Source organism: Cheilinus undulatus, linkage group 3, assembly GCF_018320785.1.
Source record: "Cheilinus undulatus linkage group 3, ASM1832078v1, whole genome shotgun sequence".
NCBI lineage: Eukaryota > Metazoa > Chordata > Actinopteri > Labriformes > Labridae > Cheilinus > Cheilinus undulatus.
The window spans coordinates 11,804,667-11,817,963 of NC_054867.1; the positions used below are offsets into that span (position 1 = coordinate 11,804,667).

Consider the following 13,297-nt stretch of genomic DNA (forward strand, 5'->3'; position numbering starts at 1 on the left):
AAAGGGATCTGAGATTTCTTTGGTAAGCCTGTCGCTAAACATTGGTTGACTATGCTGTGAATGCTGTTGAAGGCCAGGTGAGTATAAAAGAGTGGATTATTCATACCAGTTGAAAATCCACATGTAGCTTTCCCTCTATTGTGGTTTAAAAAAATACACTCACATGCTATTATTGTGTTATGACGTTCAAATTGAACCCTCATATTGGATCACATTGCCATTCACTTGAACCAAACAGTGCGACAAGGTATGATAAAATCATATAACAATAAGGACTAAATGGGGATGAATATACATGTTAAAGGCTTCTGAGTTCTGTTTTATATAAATAAAAGATTGTGCAGCATTGTGTTGCTAAAGGCAAAGGCTTTCTGTGACACAATCCATCTTAATTTTTGATGAAAGCCTATAGGCTGACTGGTATAGAGCGTCAAACAGCACACAGCCTGCATATTTACTTCCAGCTCATTTATTCTCATTATGTAGCCCCGCCGACATCAATGGGGGGATTTCTGCCCCACAGTGATATTCCTGATACAGAGGCAGAGAGAGAGAGAGGGAGAGAGGGAAAGATGGGGGATCACATGAGTAAAAACAAGACGGAAACAGAGCTGTGGGGGGTGGATTCATTCATGCTCTGCCCGTGAACTTTGACACCTTTGACAACGTAGGGTTTGTTTTCAGAGCCTACGTTGACGGCACCAGCTCATTCTTTCCCCCTTGCTCAGTCTCCATTGGAACTTTCACATTCGCTGACACGTAATGAGGGCCTGGCCTGTCTAGCTGGGGAGGTGCCATGATTTCATGCTCTGGGTTTAGCATCCTGCAGTAATTATATGGCCAGCAGCATTTCACCTGAGAAACAGTAAAGAAGAAACTCTACAGGGGTGAAACAGCTTTAAATAACTGAGGCTTAGCTATATTATTTTCTAAAATACTGTGGTGGAAAGCTGTGTATAAACAAATATATTTTCATCCTTAAAAACATTTTAAAAAAGGTTCTGTTATCATAAAAATGTTTTATATCTGTTGAAACTCATGTAGATGTCATCAGCACACACCAGAGTGAGAGGCTTCATAGTGTAAGCAGCACCATCCTATATCAGCTCATGTAAAAACAGCAACAGTAGTTAACAGTTGGTCCTGAAAACAGACATAATTTATTATTGTAGAGAATGGAAAACAAACTCTGACACTGATAACACAGACATCCAATTATGTTGGATTTCCTCCATGCCTTGTGTCTCATGCCTTCTGCCAAGGCAATTTAAATCTGAGAAAACGGTCGAGGCTAGGAGTAAACAAAATAAAACAGAACATAACAAAACATTAGTTACGATTACAGAGGCTTATGACTCAGACCATGCCACTATAGTTCACCATATGATGCACTTTAGGAGAACATTCTTAAACCCTATATACTTTCATCATTGTATCCCACAATGCATTGTGAAAAGAAGTGACCAACCAATGGTTGCTATTCCAGCATATATTCCATCATGTATCATATTGTTTAGGAAATAAATAAAATGTGGCTCAGAAATACATTATATTTTCAAAAGTATTCACTCACCCACCCAAATAATTGAAATCAGGTGTTCCAATTATTCCATGGCCACAGGTGTAGAAAGTCAAGCACCTAGGCATGCAGACTGTTTCTACAAACATTTGTGAAAGAATGGGTCACTCTCAGGAGCTCACTGAATTCCAGCGTGGTGCTGTGATAGGATGCCACCTGTGCAACAAGTCCAGTCGAGAAATTTCCTCGCTCCTAAATATTCCTCCGTCAACTGTCAGTGGTATTATAACAAAGTGGAAGCAATTGGGAACGACAGCAACTCAGCCACCAAGTGGTAGGCCACGTAAAATGACTGAGCGGGGTCAGCAGATGCTGAGGTGCATAGTGCACAGAGGTCACCAACTTTCTGCAGAGTCAATCGCTACAGACCTCCAACTTCATGTGGCCTTCAGATTAGCTCAAGAACAGTGTGAGAGAGATTCATGGAAGGGGTTTCCATGGCTGAGCAGCTGCATCCAAGCCAAACATCACCAAGTGCAATCTAAAGCGTGATGCAGTGGTGTAAAGCACGCCGCCACTGGACTCTAAAGCAGTGGAGACGCGTTCTCAGGAGTGACGAATCGTGCTTCTCCAACTGGCAATCTGATGGACGAGTCTGGGTTTGGCAGTTGCCAGGAGGACGGTACTTGTCTGACTGCATTGTGCCAAGTGTAAAGTTTGGTGGAGGGGGGATTATGGTGTGAGGTTGTTTTTCAGGTGCTGGGCTTGGCCCCTTAGTTTCAGTCAAAGGAACTTCCATGCTCCCAACTTTGTGGGAACAGTTTGGGGATGGCTCCTTCCTGTTCCAGCATGACTGTGCACCAGTGCACAAAGCAAGGTCCATAAAGACATGGATGAGAGAGTTTGGTGTGGATCAACTTGACTGGCCTGCACAGAGTCCTGACCTCAACCCGATAGAACACCTTTGGGATGAATTAGAGCAGAGGCCGAGAGCCAGGTCTTCTGTGTGTGACCTCACAAATGCGCTTCTGGAAGAATGGTCAAAAGCTCCCATAAACACACCCCTAAACCTTGTGGAAAGTCATCACAGAAGAGTTGAAGCTGTTATAGCTGTAAAGGATGGAACGACATCATATTAAACCCTATGGATTAAGGATGGGATGTCACTTAAGTCCATATGTGAGTCAAGGCAGGTGAGCGAATACTTTTGGCAATATAGTGTATGTGTGCCAATTTTCATGCACATTGCTAAAAGTTTGTGGAGGGGCCATTTTTTGAGCATGGTTAATGGAACCACCAGAATATGAAATTTTTCACCAGGACTTAACAGACCACCAAATTTGATGAGCTTTGGAGCATGATAAGGGCCCCAAAAATTCAAAAGCTGTGACAGTAAAACAATAAGAATTCCTACAGATACATATATGGTTCCCCCGTAGAGGTGTCTGTACCCCAAGTTGGGAACGACTGATGTAGAGGACGCAGGAGAAAGAAAAAAAATAACTTGTATCGACTCAACAGTTTAATATCAGTGCCTTTACTGATGCAGACAAATAAAGATTTTAGTAGGACAGAGGCTGAGAGATGCAAAGCTTTTGTTTGTGCTCCTGTTTGTTCCCAAGCTCTCCAGTGTGCATTCTATCCAATACACACAGACAAACATGCAGAAATGCACGAGTGCAACAGAGAGTTAGAGTTATAACAATTCTTATGAATGCCGCTGACTAGACAACCCACAGATATTAATGCTGTCTGGGGGCCAAGACCTGTTACCTAAGGTAACCAAGGGTTTTAGTGCTAAAAGAAAAGAGTGAATGAATGTTTGCCAACCTTTATTTGATGAACATTATAATAAATATAATAAATAATAGATAAATATTATCAGATTATAAATTATGTTAGAGCCTGGCAGTGGGTTTAGAGAGCTTAATAATCAGTGAAGTAATGCTTTAATGCCATATTTTCTTTTTTGATAATTTCTGATATTGTAGGAATGCTTCACTTAAAGTGAACTTAAATGCCAACAACATATTCAGTGGATGATGGAAGGAAAGGAGTTTAATGATCGGGCTGGATTTAAAGGAAAAAATACACCCTCCAAATCCACTGTATACATATAAATACACCATCTTGCAGTTTCACCTGGTTCATTGGGAGAATTACAGCTGACACTCTGATTACATTGATTTATGTCATGCACAAAATTATGCATAATCAAGTCCATCCTCTTTGCACTCAGCTCCTTGGGCTGTGTGCTGTCTAGATAGCAAAATGTAGACAGTCACACCCCAAATGACTTTGCACAACATGCTTGAGACAGAATGTTTACACTGTCAAATAACTGAGTTAGCCCTATTATAAATGCCTCAAACATGAGTCTGGAACACAATGAATGAATTTTCATAAAATTCCATTTTTACCTGGGCCTAGGCTGGGTCAGCTGAGAACAGGGACAGGATCTACTGTCTTACACCTATAGATAAGGCTGTTCCTGCAAAAAAAGGAAGCAGATGTTCCACCAAATCTAATTTGGTTTGAAAAGAGCACTCACTGTAACACTGAGCACCTCACAAAGATATCTTGTTACACTTATTCCTCTGTAAGGCCATTGTGTAATCCATTCAGTGGGATTATGATACCCTAAATCAGGTTATTTGGATTCAAGTCAATCTGTTCATTTCCTCTCTTTGTGAAACAGGACTTAGTCTTCCCTGGTGCCAGTTGGAAGAAGATGAATCCACAGAACAAGAGGATGACCTGGCTCAGACCTCTGTATGGTGTGATTGTGTTACTTTTGGCCCACTTGTGACCCCTACACTACCAATTTCCTGCATGTGTAATCCAGTTAAGGTGGCTCACTATTTGTTTCGGTTTTGGGAGAAATATGTGAGAAACTCATTCATCTGGTCTTAAGTTTATTCAGTTTTAAACAATTTAAACAGCAGGTTAGACAGGCTACTGTTATTTAAAGCCATTGTGACCATGGGGCGCTGAAGGCTCCACGGTTAAGTTGTGCTAAACTTTAGTCCCAGTAGTGGATGGCCCAGGTCCAAGTCCAATCTGTGACTCCTTTCCCGCATGTCATCCCAGCTTTCCCAGTCCATCCCATAATAGTCCCAAAATAAATCTAAAAATAGAGATTGCTATTTCTAGCAATTAAAGCCAATGTTAAGAGCATGTACAGGAAGTCAAATGTTTAATTTGAAGACTCATTCCAAAGTCTGGAGTTTGTGTAAAGTTGGCCTTGTGCCTATTGTGCTCTATTCATACTTTAACATTTGTAGATTATTTTCAAAGATGATACTAAAGTCAACTTTAAACTTTTTATCACAACTTAGATATTTGAAATATAATCCTTACAACCTGCTCCTTTCAGAGACGTTTCTAGGGGAGCATGCCCCCCCCCCCCCCCCCCGAGTGATGACTGAATTTTAAATCCTAAGTACTTTATCAATTTCTTTTCAACTGATGTGGCTCCTGGCATCTTCTTTATTCACGTTCCTTTTTTCCCTTTCAAACTTTGCTCCATTCTCATTTAACAGTATTTTATATTATAGCTGTTGTCTCGCATGCCCTTGAATTTTTGTGAGTATTTCAGATGGACTGACCCTGAAACTTTCCTGATCTGGTTGTTCACATATGCACCTCACAGTGAGAGACTATTTCTGTCACACGCAAAGAGGGGTGGGGGGAGGGGTCCCCCTTAGCTGAGGAATGAAGTAAAAAGAACAGCATAAAAACGTTAGGAGAAGCAGCAGAGTTTGGTAATGAGAATGTTTGCCTTTACATTAGTATATCAATGCTGTGTGTAGTTCAATAAAACATCGATATAAATAAGAGTGAAGAACATTCTGGTGAAAAGGAAACACAATGAAACCGTTTAACTGCATGCATAGTGAAATTCTACTTAGGGGCTGGCAGGAGGAACACCGGATGAAGTCCAAGTGAATAGGTTTTTGTTTGCATTGACACGTGCAGCTAATGCTCAAACTTCAGGACTTTTTTGCAGGTATGAAAGCAGCTCATACAATTTTGACTCAGGAAAAAGTATTAGAAAAGTATTGCGATAGGTCACGCATCACAGACAAATATTTGGAGCATTAGTTGGATAATGGGAGTTTTCCATTCAATTTTTGTTAATATTAAGATTTTTCAGGTACCGTATTTTCCGGACTATAAGTCGCTCCGGAGTATAAGTTGCATCAGTCAAAAAAATGCGTCATGAAGAGGAATAAAACATATATAAGTCGGAATGGACAATAAGTTGCACTTATTTAGAAATTGACACACCGTTGTCTGTGCTCTGATAGAGAGGCGGTTGCGTTGATGAAGCGGTAACACCAAGAAGGCCCGCCTGCAAAGTCATTTATATTCATCTCCTTGGCAACTACCAGGGCATGGAGACATAACTGCACCACTGACAAGTGGCAGCACGTTGTTCAAGCACCCATGTGTGGACTTGTTCCTCCAGCTCTGGCCATCTTGCTTTCAGCCCGCGATTAGCTTTCTTTGTTTTCTTCATTGCAGTAAGAGTAACCTCTGCTTTTTGCCAGTCCCTCACAAGTTTCTCACTCACTCCAAACTTTCTTTCTGCTGCTCAATTACCATTTTCATTAATTTTTTCAGTGGTACAGGAGCATATAGCATATAATTGTCACAAGCCCAGAGCGCCCTCTCACAGCTGTAGACGGTAATGTTTACGCCTTGTGCATGTCAGTCAGTATAAATTAACATTAAAAAACATGTTAAATTATATATATTTTGATAGATAAGTCGCACCTGACTATAAGTCACAGGACCAGCCAAACTATGAAAAAGTGCGACTTATAGTCCGAATAATACGGTAAATCATTTTTTTTTAAGTTCAAGACGAAATATCATCCATCCATCCATCCATCCATTTTCTTCCACTTATCTGGCATTTGGTTGTGGTGGCAGCAGGCTAAGCAAGTCCACCCGGACATCCTTCTCCCCAGCAACATTTTCCAGCTCTTCCTGGGGGATTCCAAGGCGTTCCAAGGCCAGATAAGATATATATAATCCCTCCAGGAAGTCCTTGGTCTACCCTGGGGTCTCTTTCCAGTTGGGCGTGCCTGAAAGACTTCCACAGGGAGTTGATCAGGAGGCATCGTGATCATATGCCAGAACCACCTCAACAGGCTCCTTCTGAGGCAAAGGAGCAGCGGCTCTACTTTGAGATCCCTCCGGATGTCTGATCTCCTCATCCTATCTCTAAGGCTGAGCCCAGACACTATCTTGAGGAACCCCATTTTGACCACTTGAACCCACAATCTTATTCTTTTGGTCATTACCCAAAGCTCGTGACCATAGATGAGGATGGGAACCAAGATCGACTGGTAAATTGAGAGTTTTGCCTTCCACCTCAGCTCCCTCTTCCTCACAATGGTGCGGTACAACCTCTGCTATACTGCTGATGCGGCACTAATCTGCCTGTCGATCTACCCTCACTTGTAAACAAAACCCTGAGATACCTCAACTCCTTCACTTGGGCCAAAGAAACCTCACCATCTGGAGGGAGCAATCCACCATTCTCTGGAAGAGAACCATGGCCTTGGACTTGGAGGCGCTGACCCTCATCCCAGCCACAAACTGCCCCAGTGCCTGCTGGAGGTCCCCCAGCTGAAGAAGCCATCAGAACCACATCATCTGCGACAGAGATGGAATTCTGAGGTCACCCAACCGAAAACAGCAGTCCTGGATGTGAACACAACTCTCACTTTGGTTATACAGGGACCTGATGGCTCACCGCAGCAGCCCTGGGACTCCATATTCCCACAGTGGCCCCCACATAACCCCCTGTCGGACACGGTTGTAAGCCTTCTCCAAATCCACCAAACACATGTAGACTGGATTTGCCTGCAAGGATAAATGGCTGGCCCACTGTTCCACAGCCAAGACAAAATCTGCATTGCTTCTCCCATATCTGAGATTCGACTATCAACCAGAGCCTCCTTTGCAGCACCCTAGACTAGACTTTCCCCAGGAGCCTAAATGGTGTGATACCATAGATAAGAACCACCACCCTGGTCTGCAACTCCACAGGTACTGTCCCAGTCTTCCATGTGCCACTGAAAAGGCCTGTCAGCCATGACAGCTCAACAATGTCTACAGCCTTCAGCATCTCATGGCAAATCTCATCTACACCTTACCACCAAGGAGCCTTTGAACCACCTCAGCAACCTCAGACAAAGATATAAGTAAGTCTTCCCCAAGATCCGCACACTCCAGGAGGATTAAACACCTACTCTTTTCCATTATTTGCAATGGGTTACCTGAATTTGACTACTTACCATGTGAATATTGCTACATTTTCTCAAGGAGTGATTGTTTGCTAAAAATCTCCAATAATTATTAACTATAGGTACACTCAAATTTAAGCTACTGTGAACTAGCAGAAAAATCAAATTGTGTTGAGTCAGGCAAATCAAAATACACAGCAGTTGCACTGGTGGAAGAAAAGGAGGCTGGATTCAAGCACAATCTGAATTTCATCTAGGACAAGAGTCATCTGGGAGGAGGATAAGAATGGTGAGTAAGTAAGAAGACAATATATCAAAAGATATTTCTGTATTCTCCCTCCTCTCTTTAGATTTCAACAATAATCCAGTGGGTTTGTAAAGCAATGCCCTGGTAACAAACAAATATATTTTCACTATGACCCTCTGACTCAGAAATGACGGAAAGTGATTGCCTCAAAGACTGGAAATGCTGAGAGGTCCTTCATCACTCCATTTCTGTCTGAGGGTCTCAGGTTATTGGCTAAATTGATTTCAATCTGACCTTTACTGACCCACTCCTCTGATGCAAAGAGTTCTTAATGATCCTGTGCTGTCAGAGGGGCTGGAATCACAAATCCCTTCAGAGACCATTAGTTTACAATGTACAGGTTGGCATTGTGATGAAAAGAGAGTGAGCTATGTTGATATATGGCTGGTTGACCTGAAATGCTGCGAATAAAAGGCAGTCTAATACAAAAGCCATGCAAAGATGATAATATGTATGAAGGTGTAGATTTGTTGTGAAACCTCTGCAAATTTTGAAACCAAAAACCTTTGGTTACACTGTTCTGAGATTTTTGTGAAAATGAACAGATTTGTGTATTTTTTCTAAAATGAACTTCAATCAACTAGACTATGATGGTCAACAATCTGAGTGAAATTTCTCTCTTTTCATCGTACTAAACTGTAATATTTCCTGTCAAACATGGTTCACAGTGAAATGAATTACATTCAGATGTGTGGTTACCTTGTTGTGTACTTGATGTATACAACACTGTGATGGATGGCAACCATTAGTGAAGCTCAGGCTTCACACAATTAGGCAAAAAATTAGGATTCAGGATTTCAGGATAACATGGCTTGCTTAGCAAATACAACATTGGATTACTGATAGGTCAAAGGTCAGCTCAGAGGCTGATTGTGAATTTTAGACTTCTTCCAGCTAGACTGCATGCCACACTGCTCTAAACACACTGCTATTACAACCATATAGAAAACAAAAATATAAGAGCCGTCAAAAACACCAATTTTAATCATGGTTAATCTCAGAATTTCTGCAGTTAGTTTTGATTAATTTCATCCTTTAACCATGTGTTAGAATTCCACTATTTTGTACTTAAAACTATTTTTTCCCCTGTAATTTTGGGTTTTCTAAAACTAAGGGTACTTGACTCATACAGACTTGTTTTTTCTAGGTACATCTAAGATTTTTGCATGAATTTAACCATGGAAAAAAGAACTTGTCATTGATTGCAAAAAAAATACGCAGACAATAAAAAGGTGAATGTTTTATAACACAAGGTGCTGATGACTTTTGACCTATCCACTGAGCTGTCTGAGTTGTTCAAACTAAAATGAGACATAAGGAACGGTGGCGGACTTCTTTAACATCACTGTGGCTGCAGGGAGGCACTGTAGTGGTGTAACTGAAGTCTGTTGCAAGGGACAATAAATCGCATGATGAATCAACATAAAAAAAAGCCCTTATTGTAGATTTAAGTTTATCACAGTCAATATGACTAACCTTGACAGCCCGATAGCCCTCCCATAAATCAGACTGGTGTAACCACTTATCTCACATGATGACAACTGATATAATCAAGTAATGATAATTATATTATTTGAAGCATTATCATGCACTTCAGAAGTGCATAATTAAAAATGTTAAAATCATCCTTCAAATCAGTGGACTTCTTTGTAAGCACATTTCTTAAAGGGGAAATATTATGCAAAAATCACTTTTTCAGGCTTTTCTATCAAAATATGTGGCCCTGGCCTGTCCACAGTCCCCTCAATTACCAGAACCCCCCCCCCCTCTGAAAATGTGTGCTAAAACAAGCCATTCTCAGATTTTCCCCTCATGATGTCATGTGGGGATAGCCCCGCCCCAAGGTTTGGTTAGCCCTCCTCACTCGGAAGAAAGTTTCGCCCTCCTCTTTTGATCTTCCTCTCAGCTGAGAGGAAAATCCACATCCATTAAGCTGCATCCATTCCTGAGAGGGGCGGAGTCAGACAGCTCAGTAACATTTAAAGCCACAGACACAGACACAGCTCATTGTAAGCAGGACTGACACAGAGGGGGTTTTAGACATGAAAAAATCCAATACTGGAGTGTTTATTTAGCAACAGACTTCACAGGCATGTTTTGGGGACCTCTGAGACCAATGTAAACTTGTCTTAAAAGGGTAAAATATGTCCCCTTTAAAGTCTGATCCAGGGACAAAAGTAGACTACATGTTAACTCTCTAATATCATAGCACTTTCAGGAGGAAAGCCTCTCTAATATCAACTATTGGGGTTTAGTTACCAATAGCCAATAGACAATAGATTCTTGATCTCAGTGCCCAGTGAGAGGATAAAGTGTAGAATGTTAGTTTAAGACAATAAAGTGCTAGGAGAGGTCATTTTAAATAGGACATAAGAGACAATAGTTAAACAACATATCAGATGTTGAAACTGAGACATTTTGCCATTTCACTGAAAAATATTAGCTCACTTTGAATTTGATGGCAGCAGTACATCTCAATAAAAGTGGCCATGTTTACCATTGTGTAGCATCCCCTCTTCTTTTATACAGCAGTCTGTAAACATCTGGGAAGGGAGGAGACCAGTGGTTGGAGTTTTGGTTGAGGTACGTTGTTCCATTCTTTTCTGAAGTAGGATTCTAGCTGCTCAGCAGTCCTGGGTCTGCTTTGCTGGAATTTTTCTTTACATAATGCTCCAAATGTTTTCCATTGGTTACAGGTCTGTACTGCAGGCAGGCCAGTTCAGCACTCTTGTAATGCAAAGCCATGCTGTGTGTGATGGATGCAGTATGTGGTTTCACTTTGTCTTGCTGAAAGGGATGTTGTCTAGAGGGGAGCTATGTTGCTCTAAAACCTCTTTATACTTCACAGCATTGATAGTTCCTTTTCAGATATGTAAGCTTCTCTTGCGATTGGCACTAATGCAACCCCACATCATCAGATATGCAGTTTTTTTTTTTTTTTACCTGTGTGCTGATTACACACAGGATGGTCTCTCTCCTCTTTAGTCTGATGGACATGGCACGTGGTTTCCAATGTGATTTTTTCAAATTTTAATTAATCTGTTCACAGAACAGTTTTCCATTTTGCTTCAGTTCATTTTAACTGAGCTTTGGCACAGCGAAGACAGCAGCGTTTCTGGATTATGTTCACATATGGCTTCTTTACATGATACAGCTTTAACTTGCACTTGCACACAACAAACTGTGTTGACAGACAATGATTTCTGAAAGTGTTCCAGGGCCCAGCAAGTGGTTTCCAGGACAGAATCATGAATGTGGTGGATGCATTTCTAATGAGACCTGAGAACTATGAGCATCAAATACTGACTTTAAGCCTTTTCCTTTGCACATAGATATCTCCAGTTTCTATTTATGACTGTATGTACGATTGATAGCAGGATATTCAAAGTCTAGCAGTAGTAGCAATTTCACAATATATTCCCCCTCCACCAAACTTTACACTTGGCACAATGCAGTCAGACACGTACCGTCCTCCTGGCAACCGCCAAACCCAGACTCGTCCATCAGATTGCCGGATGGAGAAGCGTGATTCTCCACTCCAGAGAATGTGTCTCCACTGCTCTAGAGTCCAGTGGCAGCATGCTTTACACCACTGCATCTGACGCTTTGAATTGCATTTGGTGATGTATGGCTTGGATGCAGCTGCTCGGCCATGGAAACCCATTCCATGAAGCTCTCTATGCACTGTTCTTGAGCTAACCTGAAGGCCACATGAAGTTTGGAGGTCTGTAGTGATTGACTCTGCAGAAAGTTGGCGACCTCTGCGCACTATGCGCCTCAGCATCCTCTGACCCCGCTCCGTCATTTTACGTGGCCTGCCACTTGGTGGCTGAGTTGCTGTCGTTCCCAGTCGCTTCCACTTTGTTATAACACCACTGACAGTTGACGGTGGAATATTTAGGAGCGAGGAAATTTCTCGACTGGACTTGTTGCACAGGTGGCATCCTATCACAGTAACACGCTGGAATTCAGTGAGCTCCTGAGAGCGACCCATTCTTTCACAAATGTTTGTAGAAAGTCTGCGTGCCTAAGTGCTTGATTTTCTACACCTGTGGCCATGGAAGTGATTTGAACACCTGATTTCAATTATTTGAATGGGTGAGTGAATACTTTTGGCAATATTGTGTACTTTTTTTTTGTTTTTATGAAATTGCAAAATGTCTTAGTTTCAACATCTGATATGTTGTTTAGGTTCTTTTGTTAATAAAATACTGAAGTATGAGTTTTGCAAATTACTGCATTCTCATATTTACTTTTAGCACAGCGCCCCAACTTTTTGGGAATTTGAAAAGCCCAACAACCAAAAAAGGGGGTAGAGCATAATTTTAACGAGTCTCCTGAAAAAGCACGTTTCTAATCAGTTGTATATTTTTCATTTCTCAAGTTCACTTTAATCCCTTAAGGGTGGAAAGCGTCATATTGTAGCTTTTTTCTTTAGTCAGAGATGTTTTGTAGTGACAGACCTGCACTTTAAAATGTTTTTACTCTCTCATTCAGCAGCATCCTTACACGGAGTGCTTTGGTGCTCCCTGTCCCCCTCCTCCCCCTTATAAACCTGCTCGTTTTGAAGCTTGGGAATAATGTCGCTGTCACTGTTTTGGGGGCTGGGGAGCGCTTTAACCCGGTCACAACGTGGGGAAGTTGCTCACGGTTTTTCTGCGTTGCCATGGGGTTTTGTAAAAACCTATTGACTGCGATAGGGTCCCTTCTTTTCTCTGAGTCTTTCATTGTGGAGGAGGAAAAACCCGCTATTACTTTTCCTACAGAGGAGGAGGGAACGGTAGTAGCATCCAGGGAGGAGGGAGGTACTCTGGTTCAGACCAACTGCGAGGCAAAGCGTCGTTACGTTCTCAGTTAAACCTCCCTCTGCCCTCATCCAGCGGTGGAGAAAATTCAACTTTCTGAACGGCAGCCACGACATGAGTTGTACCTGAAGGTGAGTTCTCACATTTAGTGTGTTTTAATAACGCTTTCGTATTCAGAAGCCCTGCTTTCTTATTTGTACCCTGTTGAGTGTTGTTTGTTAGGGCACTTGGTATAAATTTGAGCCAGTCTTCAGCACGCTGCTGTCACTGGTAACGTTGATCTGAGCATGCACCTGCGTGGACACAGACTGAGGTAGCCTGCATGGCAGCTGGCTGGAATTAAAATTAGTCACGACAGATGTTTTGTTTCTCTTAATTCTTTAGGAGTGGCAGAGGCACAGCTAAG

At 41.8% G+C, this 13,297-nt stretch overlaps 1 protein-coding gene across 7 annotated transcripts in view; it reads left to right on the forward strand.

Annotated features, from left to right (window-relative positions):
• The first annotated feature begins 12,906 nt into the window (after positions 1-12,906).
• Positions 12,907-13,297, forward strand: part of chl1b (cell adhesion molecule L1-like b) — a 107,848-nt gene continuing 107,457 nt past the window's right edge. For all 7 annotated transcript variants that reach the window (XM_041783886.1, XM_041783890.1, XM_041783892.1 and 4 more), the window contains exon 1: positions 12,907-13,022. The gene's annotated coding sequence lies outside the window, so the exon portion shown is untranslated. The remainder of the gene's footprint in view (positions 13,023-13,297) is intronic.